A 19,889-nucleotide genomic window follows, 5' to 3' on the forward strand; every position below is an offset into this window, starting at 1 on the left:
GTGCATGTGTTATTCTAAAACAGATTTTAGTTTGTTCTTTCTATTAGTTTGGAGCTGATCTGCTTAACAGTGTTGGTCTCATTTACTAGTGTTCAGCAGTTCTCTTGGTCTGCATGTTTGGTTTTTTTATAACATCAGAATCTGATAACAGTCTTAGTGCATTCAGTAGTACAGGGTCCTTACTTTTTTGTTTTTATTAAAATAAACTAAATTTAGCTGAAAAAACTGTAGAAATTTCTGGTTTAACAGGGACAGAACTGTAGCATGTCTCTTTGCAAAAGTTTCTTTCTTGATGGACTCTGCATGGTCAGAAGGCAGTATCCGAATACAATCTAAGGATCCAATTTACTATGACATATCTCCCATTCTCTGTCAATGTGGAAAAAAAAAGCTTAGTAGATCGGGCATTATATCATGTAAATAGGTTTCTAAAGTTTAATTCAGCAGTGTATAGCTCCTTTTAGAACAGCTTGTAGAAATCTCAATGGCTGAAAAATCAGTTCTCATGACCAGCTTATTATATTATAGATGTGATCAATGTACAATATTAAACTTCACCCTGTGACTGAGATAGGCAACTCCGGTCTTGGTGTGCCACAAACAAGCCTGATTTTTAAAATATCCACAATGAATGTGCATGAAGTAAATTTGCATGTGTTACCTCCACTGGATGTAAACATATCTCATGCATACTCCTTGGGGGTAACCTGAAAACTAGAGCTGTTTGGGGCACTTCAGGACTGGAGTTGCTCTATGATATCCTGTTTTGAGAGAAGGCCGCAGGAACATACAGACTGCTGAGCCAAAACTTGCAAAAGGGGGGGGGGGGCAACATGGCACCCAGATTAGCAATAACCTGAAACAAGCCTTTTTCTGCCTTCATGGTAGAATATGTGGTAAGATGAAGCCAAAAACTACTGCTACAGCTTTGTGCACCTTTGAGCAAGCTTCTTGCCTTTTTTTTTTTTTTTAAGTCATATTGCATAAGAAAAGTTATAACCTACTTACCAGATGTTGTGGTGTAAAGTTCTGGTAACAATCTTAGTTCAGGAGAAAACTGTAGTCTTTTGTAAGCTGATTTCTTTTAAAGGACCAACAAAAAAGATGTTGTAGTACATGAGCTTTCTGGACTCCAAAAGTCCCTTCTTCAGATACTGTGTCCACTTAGTAATATGTTGAATCTTTTCTGGGTGCTGTAGCTAAGGGCAGCGTGCGTCACCCACTAGACAGGTGACAGGGTCCCTCCATCTCCTACTTCATTTCCAAAATGAAATGCTTGCAGCACAGCTTGAAGAAAGTTTTTTGAAATGTTTTAAACCTTGGCAGATGTTAAGTACTGCAGATGTCCAAAACTAGTGCCTGATCTGCCTTCTGCTTGGAGCTAAAAGGATATTTGGCAAAAGAACAAGATTAGCTGAGCTGAAAATCACAGCAAAAGCCCTCCAGACCTTTTTCCCATGCTTATCTGTGACCTCTTTTCTTTAGCTAATAGCTACATGTGCACAGGGGTGTGTTTGGTGTGCATATGGCGTCTGGGACACGACATAATGTTTGCTCTGAGACCTTCCATTGCTCATATATTGTTTTATATAGATATATTTTATTTAAATCTAACTACTCACATTCCAATATATGCATTTTCACAGACATAAGTATTTCACATGTTGCAGCTCTGCACCTTCCCCCAGACAGTCTCGTGCACTACTGATGTCAACTTTAAGGAATCTTATTTCCATATGCTCTTGGTCCATTGTTGGGACTATGATGAAACCTTATTTATTTATTTATTTATTTATTATTTTTATATACCGACATTCGATCTCAATTGAGATATCACACCAGTTTATATTCAGGTACTGTAAGTATTTTTCTAACCCCAGAGGGCTTACAATCTAAGTTTTTGTACCTGAGGCAATGGAGGGTAAAGTGACTTGCCCAAGGTCACAAGGAGCGACAGCAGGAGGACACAAGGAGGACCCTCTGGACCTCATTGTAACCTTATGTTACAATGAGGTCCAGAGGGTTCATAACCTGCTCTGCCCAGCTGCTCTGGGAGGTCCTTTGGGACTAAAAGAGTTGGATGTAAATATCAGATTAAATTATATCCAGCTTTAAACCAGAGATGATACTGTCTATAGTCTGCTACATCCTGAGTATGTGGGCATTGTGATAGGCACTAGCTAGGGAGTGAAAGGATCTCCAGAGGGATAGAGAGTTGTCTTTACTGAGGGAAACTAGATGGAGTGCCTCCAGGAATTGCATGGTGAGCATAAGATGGTGAAGAGCTAAACCGACTTGTCTTAGGAGGGGTCCTGGGCATAATTACCTCTGGATTTTCTCATTGCTTCCAATACAACAACTGTGGAAATGTTCCTGCTAGTGGGTAGAGTAGACCCCCTTGTGCACCTGACATTGCCAGGATTTGGGGTCCGGGTGATGTTTCCTGCCACATTCCAGAACCTTGGAGCAGTCTGCAGCACACGTCATGGGGTGCAGCCAGGTATCTTGTTTAATTTGAATAATGAATGACATAAAGGGAAGAGGTATGACCACATATGTTATTTGTGGTCATATTACAACTCATTGTTTTTGCACCAATTATCTGACCATTGCCTTTGGCACTTTAATTAAGAATTACCCTGAAGGGCTAGGACTGAAAGATATGATCCTGCTGTTTCATTAGGAAATGAGTTATACTGGTCAGAATTATTCCTGTTGGCTCCTTTGCAGACCCAGCAAGGGATTTTGTTAGTCAATTACTGATGAAGCATGGATGGTAAATGCCTGTAAGTAAGATAACTGCTGTTCAGTTAGATGACAACTTTTGAAGCCATTTAGATATATAAATAGCAGTGCATGAATGTGAACCTGCTGTCAGTGTGGCTCAAACTATAGGTAGTGTTCCACAACATACTTACTTCTAATCATGTATAGAGGAGGCGTGGTCGGAGGGATGGAAAATAATGCTCATATATTGCATTTTCAAATCTATGCATGTTGTTTTCCTTTGGGGGGGAAAAAAAAGCATCTGCACAAAAAGCAGGCCTTAAATGCCCATGGATGCTTTTTATCTGCAGCAAATTTCACAGCAGAAGGCCATGTAAACTTGATCTTTGTAAATTAGTGCTAAATCTGTAGATAAAAAGTAAATACCGACTTTGTCTCAATGCAGATGGTTTTAAAATGTCCCCTTTTATCTCAGAATAAATAAATCCCTGGGAAGATACGACAGTGTGGGGTGATGGTTTGTATTGCCGTGTGCTAATCGGATAGGGCTTGGAGGTACAGCTCCTGTAAAGCCCATCTCAGGACCACTGGCTGTGTGGTAAAAGGATGATGACATTTATTTACATGTTGTGTGTCATCTGTTAGTTTGTTTATCTCGGAACAATCTGCGCATCCTAGCCGATGGCCTGTCTGATTGTTGCCAGTTTATGAAGAAAAAGAATCATTTCCTTTAGTTATGCATTAGTCTTGCAAAAGCATCCTTTAACAATGTTGAGGCTACAGAGGAAAGAAACAGGATCTGTACAGTATTGTGGACTTAGTTATACAGGATTATTTACTTTCCTGAATGGCTGTTTTAAGCAGGGCTGGTGGTGGCCACCTAGAATGCCACAGTTTTGGGAGTGCCAGAGACAGGACTGGACTGGACCAGCAACGATTCAGGGCCAAGCCTTGCAACAGCAACTGGAGCTTGTTGATATGCTCTCTGCCATATCCTCTACTGCCCTCGCTCTGCCGGCCTTCTCTCGTGATAGTGGCTTTCAGCAGCACCGTGACCTGGCTTTGCTTACAGGTTCGTGGCAGGTCTGAAAGTGGGAGCTGGTGAAATCACTCCCTGCCAGTTTCTCAGCACACCCTGGGTCCAGGGGCTAGAATGGGGGGTGGGGTAGGAGAGAGGAGCAGGAATGCTTCTGGTGGTGGAGGGTGGGGGTCACATTACTGGTTTCACCTGGGTCTAATACCTTAGTTTTATCTTCATGTTTTGTTTATATTCCTTCTCTACGTACATTTTAAAGAAATAATTAGATCACCTCACTATAAAAAAAAACAGAAAAAACCAATTGCACAGCATCCAGCTTGAGCAACAGTCGATTACTGAGATGAGATATTAGAAGAGAGAGATGGCTGATTGAAATTCACAATACCAGAGATCCAAACCACAAATACAATGAAAATGAATAACATAATAAAGATCATTTATAAATGATGTGACCAGACATCAAGATAAAGTGATAAACAGATTGGAGGAGTGTATCATATAGGCTGAGATACAGGTGCCTTGTTATAATCATTTACCTCCTTCTCACCACTTCTGAAATGCTATTTCTTCTTATTTTTATTTTAATTTTCTCATGTGCAATACTAACCAGGTTTCAGTTCATGAAGCCAAAGCTTCTCATTTGTGACAACTTCACGTTTATGAAAACTTGGCTAAAGGTGATGCAGCAAACAAGCTGCGATAGTATAAGTGCACGATTCAGGAAAATTCACGGTGCTTCAAAAATCTTGCAAAACATGAAAGTACTGAATTTATAAAGAAAACCATATATAATCCAAAACAACTTGCTACATCATTGCCTGACGCAGGCCGCGTTTTGATCGTCCTTCAGCAGGGCTACCATTACAATGGCGCTTCTCTTCTGTCAAGTATAATGGTTGGACTCTGGCTTAAAGTCACGACGGGTGATGTATGCGCTGACTCTAAAAGAGAACCAATCAAAGTCATGACTTAATAGTAAGAAACTGAAAAAAACAAGAGATGTTGAGAAAGAATCAGATTAAAAAGAGCCAGTCTAAGTCTTCATTTAGTCCATTGGGATCCAAAGCCTGCAGCTTATAAATGCAAAAATGTTCACAATAATTCAGTCTTGCATATGTGTCCTCCCCTCTCAGATCTTAGTACTTGATCAAACACAGTCCGTTTGAGTTGGCTGAATTCATGATTAAAGTCAATGCAATGTTGAAGGAGCTTGCAATTTTCTGGCATGAAGGCAACTCCAGTGTTCTAGGAAAGGTCACAGACTGCTCTAGTGGTGCGTCCTACACATATCTTAGAATAGGGACAAATAAGAGATCATAAATTTGGATGTGCAATTAGTAGTGAAATGGTGGACCACTTTGTATTGTATGAGGGAACCACTTTGTATTGTATGAGGGAACCGCTCTTTTGCCAGTTAAGGTATTGACCGCTATTTTATAGAAAAGTGACAGACAGGAACTATCTTCTTACATTAGCCAGCCATCATTCCCTCTCATTTAAAGCAGCACAGTTTTTTTTTTGTGCATGCTGAATTTGCTCCAGCCTAGCAGAATCCAAGAACATGCGCAAATTTGGAAATCTCATTTTTTCAGAATGTGGTTATAGAGCTGTTATACATCAAGCATAGCACAGAGCAAAATTTTCAGATCACACTAGTTTATTAGATTACAAAGCACGTGACTCTGAGTCAAGAACAGGATGTGTGCTTTGATATAACACTAAAGCCGCTAGTTTTGCGGCGGCCATCAAATGACACTGGCATGTTCTACCATTGTACAATGTTTTTAAGGAAACTCCTCTAATATTTATTTATTTAGACATTTTATATATATCGTTCTATGTAACATGTTGTTTCTGTATGTAAACCGGAGTGAAGGCAACTCTGCTATACCTCGGTATATAAAAAATGCTAAATAAAAATAAAAATAAAATAAAATATACCGTCGTTCCATGTAAAGATCACAGCGGTTTAAAAGATGACATTCAGAGTTATAAATTTAACAGATAACATACATGACTTTCTTGTACATGAAGCTTTGATTGATACCGCAGACCCTTCAAAAAAGGAGATTTATGGACATCTTGCCTGTTCTAGCAAAGTGGTTCACCATTTCACTACTAATTGCACATCCAAATTTATGATCTCTTATTTGTCCCTATTCTAAGATATGTGTAGGACGCACCACTAGAGCAGTCTGTGACCTTTCCTAGAACACTGGAGTTGCCTTCGTGCCAGAAAATTGCAAGCTCCTTCAACATTGCATTGACTTTAATCATGAATTCAGCCAACTCAAACGGACTGTGTTTGATCAAGTACTAAGATCTGAGAGGGGAGGACACATATGCAAGACTGAATTATTGTGAACATTTTTGCATTTATAAGCTGCAGGCTTTGGCTCCCAATGGACTAAATGAAGACTCAGACTGGCTCTTTTTAATCTGATTCTTTTTCAACATCTCTTGTTATTTTCAGTTTCTTACTATTAAGTCATGACTTTGATTGGTTCTCTTTTAGAGTCAGCGCATACATCACCCGTCATGACTTTAAGCCAGAGTCCAACCATTATACTTGGCAGAAGAGAAGCGCCATTGTAATGGCAGCCCTGCTGAAGGACGATCAAAACGCGGCCTGCGTCAGGCAATGATGTAGCAAGTTGTTTTGGATTATATATGGTTTTCTTTATAAATTCAGTACTTTCATGTTTTGCAAGATTTTTGAAGCACCGTGAATTTTCCTGAATCGTGCACTTATACTATCGCAGCTTGTTTGCTGCATCACCTTTAGCCAAGTTTTCATAAAAGTGAAGTTGTCACAAATGAGAAACTTTTGCTTCATGAACTGAAACCTGGTTAGTATTGCACATGAGGAAATAAAAATAAAAATAAGAAGAAATAGCATTTCAGAGGTGGTGAGAAGAAGGTAAATGATTATAACAAGGCACCTGTATCTTAGCCCTTATGATACACTCCTCCAATCTATTTTATCACTTTATCTTGATGTTTGGTCACATCATTTATAAGCAATCTTTATTGTGTTTATTGAAATTCACACCATGGTTATGTGTAGAAAAAATAAAACTCTGCTCAAATTAGCAATGCCGCACAGTAGTATTTTAAATGTATATTGAGGCATTTTGTATTAATGGACCTCATATAAAGGCCTGTTCCTGTGCAATCAAATTATTTAACAGCAAGTTCAGCTTCCTTCATTATCTGAAGCGTTAAGATAAGTTTTGGGGCCACTTTGCTTTTACTAGTTACTAGAGGATTATTTTAAGTGCATTGAGAAAAAATATTTTCAAAAAAATATTTATATATTTGGGATTGGTTATCTTGATCCCGGACAAATGATTATAAATGCAACGTAGGCTCTAGCTCAGTTCACAAAAATTAAGCCACCACATCTAATGGTGCAGTCTAGGTGGTTGAACAGTAAATCTGATCAGTGGAAATGTTTACCTTGAATTTTCAATGACGTGTTTCTTACTATTTTGAATAGTTCCTACTAAAAATGTAACCTTTTTAACAGACATGGTTTATAGCCCCGAATGCTTTATTTCCTGTAAAGTTTGTTTTTAAATGGTGCATGAAAATGTGCTTAAAAAAATAAAGGATTGGTCAATTCCAAAATATAAAAAAACCAAAGAAATATCAAAAGGAGAGAGAGAGAGAGCGAGCGCCTCTGTAGAGAAGAATGTCACTCTACTATTTACATCTAGAGTGCATTGTACAAATAAACTCTTCTTGTACCTTTCATAGGTTCCAACAGCAGAAATTCTTCAGTGATGTCAACTTTGCTGTTTGTACCTCCTACTGTGTATGTAAACCCACCCCGAGTTTAAAGTGCCCCTGTTAGAGTGGAGCGCTCTCCTCTAGCCTCCCCTTCGCGGATGCTATTTAATTTTGTGAAGCATTTAACTTTGTCTTGAATAAGAATATGCTGTGTATTCTATTGGTTAAAAAGATTCGTATAGAATTACTTTTATTTTCCTCCTTGGGGATTTGCTATAAAATTCTCTCTCTGAAGCAGCCCCCCCCCCCTACCCTCCAATAAGCAAAATGTATCATGTGTCAGGATTATAATGACGATCTACACAGCCTTTATCCTCTGTTAAGTGATTTGAAGGACTGAATGCACCTACACACAGTGACTGTGACCCATAAATATCATTGAATATTTATTTTGATGGTGTTGATACTACAAAAATTTTGTTTCAAATTTATATCCTAAAATGATGTGACTTGATTATCGCTTTCTGAATTGTCACATTACCTTAGAGTGCAGTCTGATGCCAAGTATGACACTTCCAGGTGCTATATAACATATCAGTGTAAAACAATTATCCTTGACGGTTTGTTTTTCTTTGAATACTTAAAAAAAAAAAAAAAGCGCGCTTTGCTTTGGTCAATCCAAAAGTTCAAACACAATCTCTCCTTTTTTTTCTCGTTGTTATCAGTCATAAGGCCTCTTTTTTTTTTTTCTTCATAGTCTGGGAATAAGAGATGCAACTGCTAGTGAACATTATTAAATTGTGGTGTGTTTGAATGATTCCTGCAGTTTTTGAGGCTCAGTTTTGGAGTGTTAATCCCATAATGGGGCCGATTCAACATTTCTAAATCCTGCAAATGCCATCTACTCAGACCCGCTATATGGTCAGCTAGGCACCCCGCCTAACCTCCGCCTGTTAAGTTAACTTCTGTCCTTTATCTCCGGCTATCCTAGCCCCCCAAGTTCATGTTACCCTGTTTTAATGTAACTTTGCTTCTTGGTTAAATTGGTTTGTTAAGTTATATCCCCCTTGTTTCCTGTAAACCGACATGATATGATACGGTTCATGAATGTTTGGTATAGAAAAGAGTTGGAGGGGCAAGATGGCCGCCCGATAGGATGCCGAGGAGGCAGGCTCTCCGCGTCGAATTCCTATAACCATATTCTTATATCATACTGGACGACGAAAATGCCGCATACAAAAAGGAAGGGGAAGGTTCGGGGGGCACAGATGAGCTTACCTGTGGCAGACCCCCTCCAGACGCAGATAGAAGGCTTCTTCGATGCTGCAGTAAGAACACCGGTGGGGCTGGTCGCTGGGGGAACGGTAGATGAGCGAACACCGTCCCCTCTGACCCCAGATACTTCCTTGAGCCCCGGTGCGCCGGTCAGACCTGTGATCCCTACACAGGGTGAAAGCTCTTACATACCAGCAAGCGCCTCAAGCAGTTTGCTTTTTGAGCTTGAGGAAGCGAACCCAGTGGAAGCTGTAGCCGGGAGAGAAGGAGAGATGGCCGCGGCAGCAGTGAGTACACCGGAGTTTAGAGCGATTTGCCCTGTGCAACGGTATGGCTCCTTGGTAGAGCGGAGCCCGATTCAGCCCACAGAAATGTTGGGTGCTGAATCGCAAAAAGGAACCGATGGGGGAGTGAGAAGTGTCCAGCCGGACCCAGAGACTGTGAATATTATCTTGGGTCAGCCTGAAAGTATTTCTTTGGGGAATGTATGGTCTGCATTAAAGGCAATTGAGTCCACTTTGAAATCTTTGGCAAATACAGTAATGGAAACCAAAAATCAAACAGTGATAAATAATACTTTGATTGGAACTTATAATCTTAAATTTGAAAATCATGAAGAGAGAATAACTAGAGTGGAGTCTGTACAACAAAATATAATTAAAACTGATTTGGTTTTTGAGAAGAGATTGGAGAAAATTGAGAATACGTTAAGGGGCGGATTTTAAGAGCCCTGCTCGCGTAAATCCGCCCGGATTAACGCGAGCAGGGCCCTGCGCGCCGGTGCGCCTATTTTACATAGGCCTACCGGCGCGTGCAGAGCCCCGGGACTCGCGTAAGTCCCGGGGTTCTCCGAGGGGGGCGTGTCGGGGGCGGTCCCGGTCGTTGCGGTGTTTTCGGGGCGTGTCGGCAGCGTTGTGGGGGTGGGATACGGGGGCGTGGCTACGGCCCGGGGCGGTCCGGGGGCGTGGCCGCGCCCTCCGTACCCGCCCCCAGGTCGCGGCCCGGCGCGCAGGAGGCCCGCTGACGCGTGGGGATTTACGCCTCCCTCCGGGAGGCGTAAATCCCCGGAGAAAGGTAAGGGGGGGGTGTAGACAGGGCCGGGCGGGTGGGTTAGGTAGAGGAAGGGAGGGGAAGGTGAGGGGAGGTTAGAGGATTCCCTCCAAGGCCGCTCCGATTTCGGAGCGGCCTTGGAGGGAATGGGGGTAGGCTGTGCGGCTCGGCGCGCGCCGGCTATACAAAATCGATAGCCTTGCGCGCGCCGATCCAGGTTTTTAGCAGATACGCGCGGCTCCGCGCGTATCTACTAAAATCCAGCGTACTTTTGTTTGCGCCTGGAGCGCAAACAAAAGTAGGCCTATTCGCGGAGTCTGAAAATCCGCCCCTAAGAATTCTGAATTTAAGAGTAATAAACTTTCCAGTTATAAAGAAAATCTCTCCACATGAATTGTTTAAGACATATATGAAACAGATTTTGAAGCTACCTGAAACATATTTACCAGTCTGCACAAAAATATACTATTTACTGCAAAGAGGTACTGGAGGAGAAGAAGAGGGGAGAGATTCTCTGAATATATCTGAACTTTTGGAATTATCAATAGACTCTGAAGTTAAAGAAAGGAAGTCTATGTTGGTTTCATTTGCTTTTCTTTCAGACCGTAACCATATTTTGAAAATGTTTCTTAGACACAGGCAGGCCCTGTTTTACGGTGCACAAATCTGGATATATCCCGATGTGGTTAAACTAACACAAAACCGTAGAAAGGAATTTCTTGCAATGAGAGAGAGGGTTACTAACTTTAGGTGCCCGTTTTGTCTTAAAATATTCCAGCAAGTGTTGTGTTAGATACCTAAACAACAATTATGTATTTTTTGAACCTGAACAGCTCAGGGAATTTCTGACTGGCCATGCACAAAGTACCCCTGTTGATGGATCGGCATAATGAGATATTACTGTTAGAACCTATCGAATACCTATAGTAATACTTTTTCTGTTTTCTTCTTCATGCTCAATTTTCTTTTGCCCCCAATAATGCCTATATTTAGGTTAATATACTCTTGAAATTGTATAAATATATTGATAGTTTGTGATCTTTCTGGGTATTGTTACCGTGTTTCTTGGAGAATAATGCATGTAACAAATGTAAAAATTTAAAATAAAAAATGAAAAAAAAAAAAAAGAGTTAAATAAATAAAATTTTGCATGGAGCCTAGTGCACAGGTTAACGAGTGCTTGGATGTGTGTTTTGGATGTACGACCATAACCTCTGATGCAATAAGGGGATCAGTGCGTCCAAAACGCGCTTCCAAAATAGCACATAGCTAATAGTGCTCATCACATGTAAATTCCGTGTAAATGAGGCTATTAGCTATTACCCCGTGATGCAAAAAACTCCTGTGTGCCTGAGGCGCACTTTTTAACCCGTAAAATTTTATGCCTGAGCTGAAGCAGGCATAAAGTCTTCGCGCACATCAAGGGCTCAACTTGAAAACAAAAAAAAGACTGCTTTTCTGTGGTTCCTCCTACTTAGTATTATTGCGATACTAAGTAGGAAGAACCTCAGAAAACAGCATCATGCAAAAAAAAAAGTCTTAACATAAAAAAAAAATTTGGGAGCCCACAATATACACACTCAGGGCTGTGTATATTGTGCATGCATATTGTACCAGTAAATTAGCTGCTGCAGGATAAAACGGATGCTCATAAATTGAGCATCCATTTTGGTAACCTGCATACACAGAGCATTTAATATGAATTTATTTGTTACTTCACTTACTGCTGACCGGTCCATTCACTGTCACATGTCAGTGAAATGGCCAATCCTCTTTCAGAAGGCTGCCCTGAAAGGGGATTGGTATTTTCATTGACACGTGTCAGTGAAAAGGAGCAATTGGGAACAGCCATGCTGGGGGTGGGGAGGGAGATCTGGCCAGGCTATTGTGGATGCACAGCCAGTTCTCCTGGGCTCCCGATGCAGAGTGCTAGGGGCACACAAATTATCCATTGTGCGTTCCTTTTAGCGCGGCAGCTCATTTGCGTATGTCATTGAAAGCCCAGGAGAGGTGGATCTGCGTGCGTTCAAAAAACACGAGTCCACTTTGGACCCACGTTTTTAACATGCGCCAATGAATGTACCTGCTTGGGGATGTATAACGTCGGGCTGATATTCAGCAGGATCTAGGTGCCAAAGAACAGAGTTAAGCACCCAGATTGTGTTTAGCAAAAATGTCCCCCTCTTGGTGCCTAAATTTAGGAATCCAAAAAAAAACCCGGTGAACCTGTAGGCAGGATTTGGTTGGAGGGAGAATATTCAGGTACCTAGCACTGATTTTGAGCATTAGGGAGCCTAAGCTATGTGACCAAAACTAGGTGTGGGGATTGCTTTCTTAAATCTAGGCTTGCTTCATGTGCAGCAAACCTAGCAATCCCACCTCTCATGAGGAAAAAAAAAAAAAGTTTATTTGTCCACCTACCCCTGAGATCTTCAACCCCTTTGATGTAACAATAGAAAAAGAACCCTCCCTCACAATCTTACAATTTCCCTCCCACCTGCCCAGTGGAAAAGAGCAACCCTGCAATCTCCTTTCTGCTTGAAGTGCTGTGTAAAAAAAAAAAAAGACTGAGCTGACAGAGATGTGCGAGTGTAGCAGCAGGAATGGGCTCCTACTGCTGTGGCAGAGGGAGGATTGAGAGAGCACGTGAAAGCCTGCAGGGAGAAGGAAAAGTGGCAGCCATGGGAGGAGGAGGGAAGAGGGGTTAGGGGTGAAAGAGCGGCTGCTGGGGGAAGTAGAGGGGATAAATGTTAGTGACTGCAGGTGGGGGTGCGTGAAAAGGAAAGTGTGGAAAAGTTAAATAAAACCAAATATGTAACTACAAGGATTCTTCGTTTGAATTTTTACATTGCTTCTGTGATTTCAAAATGAATGATTTTTGTAAAGAAGTTTGACTCAATCTTATATGTACTGTGTTAGTTGAGCCGCTAAATAGTAGAAATATATTTGCTGTTATGGTGTTTATAGTATGAATGTAGTGTGCATATTCTATGAAATGATGTAAGTTTATTTGTAGTCGAAAACATTTTGTAAAACCCCCCCAAAAACCTTTTTGAGTACATGTGTCCTTTCTCAGTGTGCTTTTATATAATGCTTTTCTTATACCGATATTCGTTTGCACATCACATCGGTTTACAGAGAACTAAATATAAACAAAAAGGTATCAGAAAATAGAAATTACATCTCAAAAATTAAAACATCTCAAGGTTAAAACAAACAGGTGAGATAAAAGGGAGGAAAAGGATATAAAGGGAATACATAAGAAAATGCCACAGAAAATTTAAGCAAAACCTAAAAACATGGCTGTTCAAACAAGCATTCCCATGACTGACTGTACTCTTTACCTGCCGCATACTTCACTGTTAACCCCCCTCTGACTCCCTCTTCCGACACTTGTTCCCCCCCCAAAAATAAAATCTCTCTACTGTACACTTACTATACGTATTTCAAATATGGTTCCTCTATCAAATATTTCTGTAATCCTTGGTACTTGTCCTGCAATGATATTTATTTTAAAAAATGGTTCTAGTTTCTAAGTTGACTGTAAAGCTTGTTGCATGTATTGCTCCGTTAAATATTTGATTGTAAAGCTTGTTGCTGCATTATGGTTCCTTGTAAACCGAGGTGATGTTCTGAACGTGCCGCGGTATATAAAAATCTCGAAATAAATAAATAAGGAGAAATGAATTATTAGTAGAAATTTATAATTTATATAAACAATATAACATAAGAAAACATTATTAATTGATATGTAGGAGAACTGAGTAAGTGGCGATAATAACGTGACTCGTGTTTGAAGGAGTAGTAGAGGAAGCGTGTGTTGGGGTAAGCTTGATGGAATAGTCAGGTTTTTAATTTTTTTTTTTAAAGTGTGTGAGAGGGTTCGAGTCTTAATTCTAGGGGCCTTGAGTTCCAGATGGAGGGGCCAGCAAGGGATAGTGATCGTTCACGGGTGGAGAGGAGGTGTGTAGATTTGGGTGAGGGTGTAAGTAGGGTTCCAGTGTTAGCGGATCTGGTGGTTCTTTGGGGGGTCTGGTTGTGAAAGGAGGCATCGAGCCAATGAACATTTTGATTATGTAGGGTTTTGTGGATTAGTTTTAGACTCTTAAAGAGAATTCTGGAAGTAATTGGGAGCCAGTGGAGGTCTTTTAGGATCGGTGTGATATGCTCATTTCTTCGGGTATTTGTGAGGACTCTGGGACTGGCGTTTTGTAAGAGTTGCAGGGGTCTGATAGTTGAAGCTGGGAGTCCTAATAGTAAGGTGTTACAGTGATCGACTTTCGAGATTATCAGTGCCTGTAGAACTGCTCTGAAGTCACCGTGCTGTAGGAGGGGCCTTAATTTCTTTAATACGTGAAGTTTGTAATAGTCTTTTATTGTATTGATTATAAATTTTTTAAAATTTAGTTCATTGTCTAAGGTTACGCCTAGGTCTCTCATTTCAAGAGTAATTGGATATTTAATTTGATTGGGTGCCAGGTCAGAAACTATTTTATCATCTATATAAATAAAAATGTTAAATAGTTTGTACGTCGTCGCTAATCTCGCCAACCGCTTAACCGAATGCGTTCAAATTTGCACACAACATTCACTTCCCATACTGGAAGGATCTTATACACTTACATTACATATAGGTCACACCTGTGACAGGTAATTCAAGTTTAAAAATTGCTTACACAAAACAGCGACATCTGGTGGCCGTCGGCGCAAGCGCAACCTCTTACACCTTTCACACACACTCACACACCACACCCCACCCCCACACAGGGCTATTGTCTTTCATTCACACTCCCTCATAACACACAGAAATCCACACTCATCACACCACACACCCCCACCCACACGCCTGCCAATGTCACTTACTTCACCCACCCTCCCAAAACACACCAAAACACGGATTCCTGGCTGCTACATTGGGAAGCCACGCATTTCACACACCCTCCGAATTTAAATTAAAGTACCCTCTTCCACCCACCCACGCACTGCACTCCGATCACACACTACACCTGAAACAAGTCCTTGCTTCTCCGCCGGCACCACAGGAACAGTCCGGGACACATCGCATTCAGTAGGGCCATCGGATGCCGTCAACAAAAATGGCGCCGGCGGACCTTGCCCTTACTATGCTATTCGGAGACAACAATGACGTCGGTACACCATGTGACATAGTAAGGGCAAGAGCCCGTCTGCGCCATATCCTCAGCGGACATTTGCCCTTACTAGGTCAGGAATCCTGACGCACATCTTTCACCGATGATGTTTTGCAACATGGCAGCCGGCGGACCAAACCCTAGCACACACCCTCGCCACCGGCTGGCAGTTTTCACAGGTAGCCGGGGAGGAGCACGGTGGAGGACCGTTCTTATTTTCCGCCGCGCGTTTTTCACAGGGGAGGGGGGGCACTCATTCTCCACATCTCCTGAGAGGGGGGCTGTAGCGTGGGTTGCTGTATTTTGCCGGGCTGGGGGGGGGGGGGGGCGGGCCAGGAAGGTGTGCTTGCATATTTAAACTATTCTTTGCTGGTGCTGTTCATTTGGGGTACAAAAAAAAAACCACACAAACTGTAACCTTTACTGCTCTGTTCTGTTTTTTTCAACTTAACCAGGCTCAGCCACAGCAACGCGTGAACCGATTGCTTTCAAATTTGGACACAAGCTTCACCTCACATACGGCAAGGTTATTCTACACTTACGTTACATATATGTCACACCGGGGGCTGGTAAAAAAAGTTTTAAAATTTGGTTCCACAAAACAGCGACATCTGCTGGACGTAAGCGCAAGGTCTTACACCTTGCACAAACGCTCACACCCCACACACACGTGACCAATGTTTGGGATTCACACACCCTCCAACCAGACACAAATCCACCCTCCTCACACACCCCCGCACACATGCCAATTGTACTTCACACACCCTCCCAAAAGACACAAAAACCCACAAAATTCCAGCATGCTACACCAGGAGGCCACTCACATGCCACATGTTTGCTATTCTCACACCCTACGAACTCACACAAAAACACCCTCCTCACACCCCCCACACCCATGACTTTTCTACTTACTGCCCACACCCTCAGAACGCACGCAAAACGGCAGAATAGTTCGGGCTGCTCCAGCTGGGGGGGGGGGGGGCAACACATCGCATACACTACGGCCGTCGGCTGCCAGCAATCAAAATGGCACCGACGGCTCTGTCCCTTACTAGGACACTTGGGAACGCCAATGGCGGCAGTAGCCCATGTGACATAGTAAGGGCGAGGGCCCGTCGATGCCATTTTCTGGACTGGCAACCGGCGCACCTTCGCCCTTACTGTCTGAGCGAGACGACCGCTCCCATTGCTCCACCCCACTGACAGAGTAAGTTCTAACAGCCGTCGGAGACAGTTTCAGTGCTGGCTGCCAAGGGCCCGGCGCTAATACTTCCATGCAGGAACGAACGCCCGCTCCACCGACTACCATTTTTGACAGGTATCGGCGGGCCTGCAGGGGGGGGGGGGCGTGGGGATGTTCTTGCGTCCATGTTCGGGGGGGGGGGGGGCAGGGGGCGGTTATCCCTATTCTCTTTTCTTTCTTTTCCACCTAACCTGGCTCTGTCACTGCAACGCGTGGCCGGGTACAGCTAGTGCACTCATAAATTTAAGAAAAAACTCAAAACATGGCTATTTAAACAAGCTTATAATTAACTCCTACTTTTCTTCATGTAAACTTCCATCCCTATTATCAATGCAACCATTCTCAACCCTTTATTGATAACTACCGCATCCACCATTTATCACGTATCCCCTCTTCACCATTTAACATGTATCCCCTTCTTCATGTGATTACCGTTTCCTGTTAACATACCTTTACTAAATAACTCTTCATTGTTACACTGCCATGTCTATCATAGATTGGGTAAGCCCACTTCCCCCCTTAACCTTACAGAGTCACCTGCCATGCTCCATTTAACTCTGGTATCCCATTAACATTGCATTTGTGGTTAACTCGTTATTGTTAATGCTGTATATATTTTATACCTTTGTAAAGCCTATCTTTTCCGAGCTTCCCCGAGGTCCCTGCCCTGTTCTATGTAACTTTTTCGTTTACTGATATCGTTGTTTGATGTAAGCCGGCATGACGTTTCCCACGAATGTCGGCATATAAAAATCCTAAATAAATAAATAAATGTGTCTTGTGACATAATAGCAGTTCTGTTTTGGAGGTATTAAGGGCTAGGTTCATTTGGGTGAGCAGATGGTTAATGTTGGAGAGTTTTTGTTATAGATTCACTGATGGGGATTAGAATTTGTACATCATCTGCATAGATGAAGTGCGTGAGTCCTAGGTCAGTTAGAAGATTGCATATGGGCAGCATATATGTATATTGAACAGAGTAGATGATAGAGATGATCTTTGGGGTACCCCTTGAGTTAGTTCAATGGGTTTAGATTCATGGTTGCCAAGTTTAACTTATAAAATCTATTTTCTAGATATGACTTGAACCATTGCAGAGCAATGACAGGCCAATTTCAATCAGCCTGTCTAGTAGGATTTTGTGGTTGATGGTGTCAAATGCTGAAGAGATATCTAACATTACTAGAATGTATGATTGGCTATTATCTAGTCCTCTGAGGACTATGTCAGTGAGGGAGGCTAAAAGGGTTTCAGTGCTGAAAAATTTGCAAAAACTGAATTGGGATGAATATAAGATATTATATTTTTCCAAGACAGTCAGTGTCAGTGTGTGCTAGGGTTGGGCTTGTGAAGAGAGAAGGGAGTGCTGAGGGATCTAGCTGTGGAGGGGGGATGAGGCTTGGGTATTGAGCTGAGCAGAAGGGAAGGAAGTGCAGCATTTGAGTCCTCGTGATACTTAATTTTCCAGGCATCCGATTAGTTTTACTTTCACTCTATATAGATCATTATACAAGCTGCAGTTCACTCCCAAAATCGAAGATTACTTTGAATAGTTGTATTACTCAGAAAGCAATTTTCAAAAGTTTTTGTACGGGCAAAGGCATCTTCTGACAATTGTTTCTGTACACCCACGTAAAAGTACTCTTAGCCCCATCGAGAAGGAGTGGGGCTGAGGGCGGAAAGAGCAAAGCACACACACAGGGATTTCATTTTGAAAACCCTGTGCCTGATTTTACCACATGCACTTTGCATCAGGAAATGACCCCCTGAGAACAAGGGAAACTCTGTTGCTGCAAGCTACCAGCACAGCTTAAAAATTACCCCAAACTGGCCCCTTTTATTGGCTCTACTTTGAATTGCACGCTGCATGCCCACATGATAGTGCTGCTGAAAATCAATTTGCAATAGGTCTTACCACAAGATGGTGCTGTGGTATTTGTTTGTTACTAGCTAGATTCTGAAAAGTATCCAGCTGTTCATAGTTTCTCCTAGCTGAAACCTGTTGAAATTCCCTGGTGGTCCCCTTTCACTGTTTTTCTCCCAAGTCTGAACCTAGCAATCCCTTCCACCCTTCTCAGCCGTGATGCTGCACTTCCTTCCCTTCTGCTCAGCTCGATACCCAAGCCTCATCCCCCTCCACAGCTATATCCCTCAGCACTCCCTTCTCTCTTCACAAGCCCAACCCTAGCACACACTGACCCCATATCCAGGCCAATCCAAGCATACTCTGACTTGCCCCTCCGTGGCTTAACCCCAACACACTCTGACTGTTAAACCCCCCCCCCCCCCCCCCCCCACGATCGGGTCACTCATGAACTCAACCCCAGCACATTGTGCCCCTAAGCCCAGCACGTGCCTCACCCCACCTTCCTAGCCTGACCCCAGCACACTGTGCCCTTTCCTCCCCAGCTCAACCTCTGTACACTGTGATCCTTTCTTACTGGGCTGAGTCCAGCATTCTTTTACCCCCTAACTGGCCCAGCCCCAACATTCCCCCCCCCCCCCCCAACCAGCTCAGGCCCCACACACATTGATTCCCTCCTGGCCTCCTCCCCAGCCTGATCCCAGCACACATTGCCCCCTAACTTGACCCTAGAATACTCTGATTCCCCCCCCTTAATAACCTGAACCAAGTACTCATATCCCTCTCCCCAGCTTGAAATAAATAAATAAATAAATAAATAAATAAATAAAGTAATTGTTAGAAGACTTACCTGTCCTGTAGTTCCACAAGTAGAGTCCAGAAGGTTCAGATTTTTTGGTGGCCAGAGTTGTGCCAGAGGCAGTGACAGTAGCAGGACAGAGACTGAAGACAGCGCCCAGTCCTGCTATGAGGGACTGCCAGGGGCAAAGGCCAGACAAAACTGAAGAAAGGAAAAAGAACCTGTGAGAGAAGGCAAGGACCACAGCTACCCAGAAGCAGCCTTGTGTTGCCAGCGATCAGTTGCTGTTGGTGCTTGTGGCAATGAGTATGAAGTGCACTCAGAATGCAAAGGCCTCCGGACCAAGGTGGGTCACAGCTAATGATGGAAAACATTTCAGGAAGTGACAACAAGCACTGGAGAGAACAAGGCAGAGGATCGCAGGAAAGGAATAAACGAAGAGATAAACCATGAGGATTGAGCTACCATCAATGGCCAGCTTAAATAATTAAAAAAAAAAAAAAAAGAAAGAAAGACTGACACTGTTGTCAGAGATCTCCTCCTGAGATGAGAGCTGCATTAAAAAAAAAAAAAAAGAGAGAGAAGAAGTTGCTGACCTCCTGCTGCTGAAGGTGTCTTAAGGCTGATTTAGGTATTTTTATTTTTTAGTTTGTTCTGGAAACTGACGTGGAGCTGTTGGATAAGGGAAAGCATGTTAGAAAGGAGAGTGCAGGAACTTCAGTGACATCATCACAGAAACCAATGTTGCAAGTACTGTTAGGGGGGGAAGGTTAGCAAGTTTAAGTAAAAAGGAGAAAAATAGAAACTAATAAGCACAAACAGGAAATAATATTCAGGATAAAAAAAAAGGATACCTATATAATTAAATCCAATGAAACTTCTCAGGAAGCATCACTGGCTTCCCTAGTTACCAGTGAGTAGGCTGGCAAAAGTGTACAGAATTTAGACAAAGCACAGTGTAGGAATTTAAATTTCACAGAGATTTAAAAGACATTAAGATTACACAAATT

General features: G+C 42.4%; 2 protein-coding genes across 5 annotated transcripts in view; one reads left to right on the plus strand and one right to left on the minus strand.

The window, feature by feature from the left end:
* P2RY14 (purinergic receptor P2Y14) overlaps positions 1 to 1,375 on the minus strand; it is a 63,328-nt gene extending 61,953 nt beyond the window's left edge. For all 4 annotated transcript variants that reach the window (XR_003858640.1, XR_003858641.1, XM_029616040.1 and 1 more), the window contains exon 1: positions 1,009 to 1,375. The gene's annotated coding sequence lies outside the window, so the exon portion shown is untranslated. The remainder of the gene's footprint in view (positions 1 to 1,008) is intronic.
* MED12L (mediator complex subunit 12L) overlaps positions 1 to 19,889 on the plus strand; it is a 764,678-nt gene that overhangs the window by 314,444 nt on the left and 430,345 nt on the right. The window lies entirely within an intron of this gene.

Source organism: Rhinatrema bivittatum, chromosome 9 (genome assembly GCF_901001135.1).
Source record: "Rhinatrema bivittatum chromosome 9, aRhiBiv1.1, whole genome shotgun sequence".
Classification (NCBI taxonomy): domain Eukaryota; kingdom Metazoa; phylum Chordata; class Amphibia; order Gymnophiona; family Rhinatrematidae; genus Rhinatrema; species Rhinatrema bivittatum.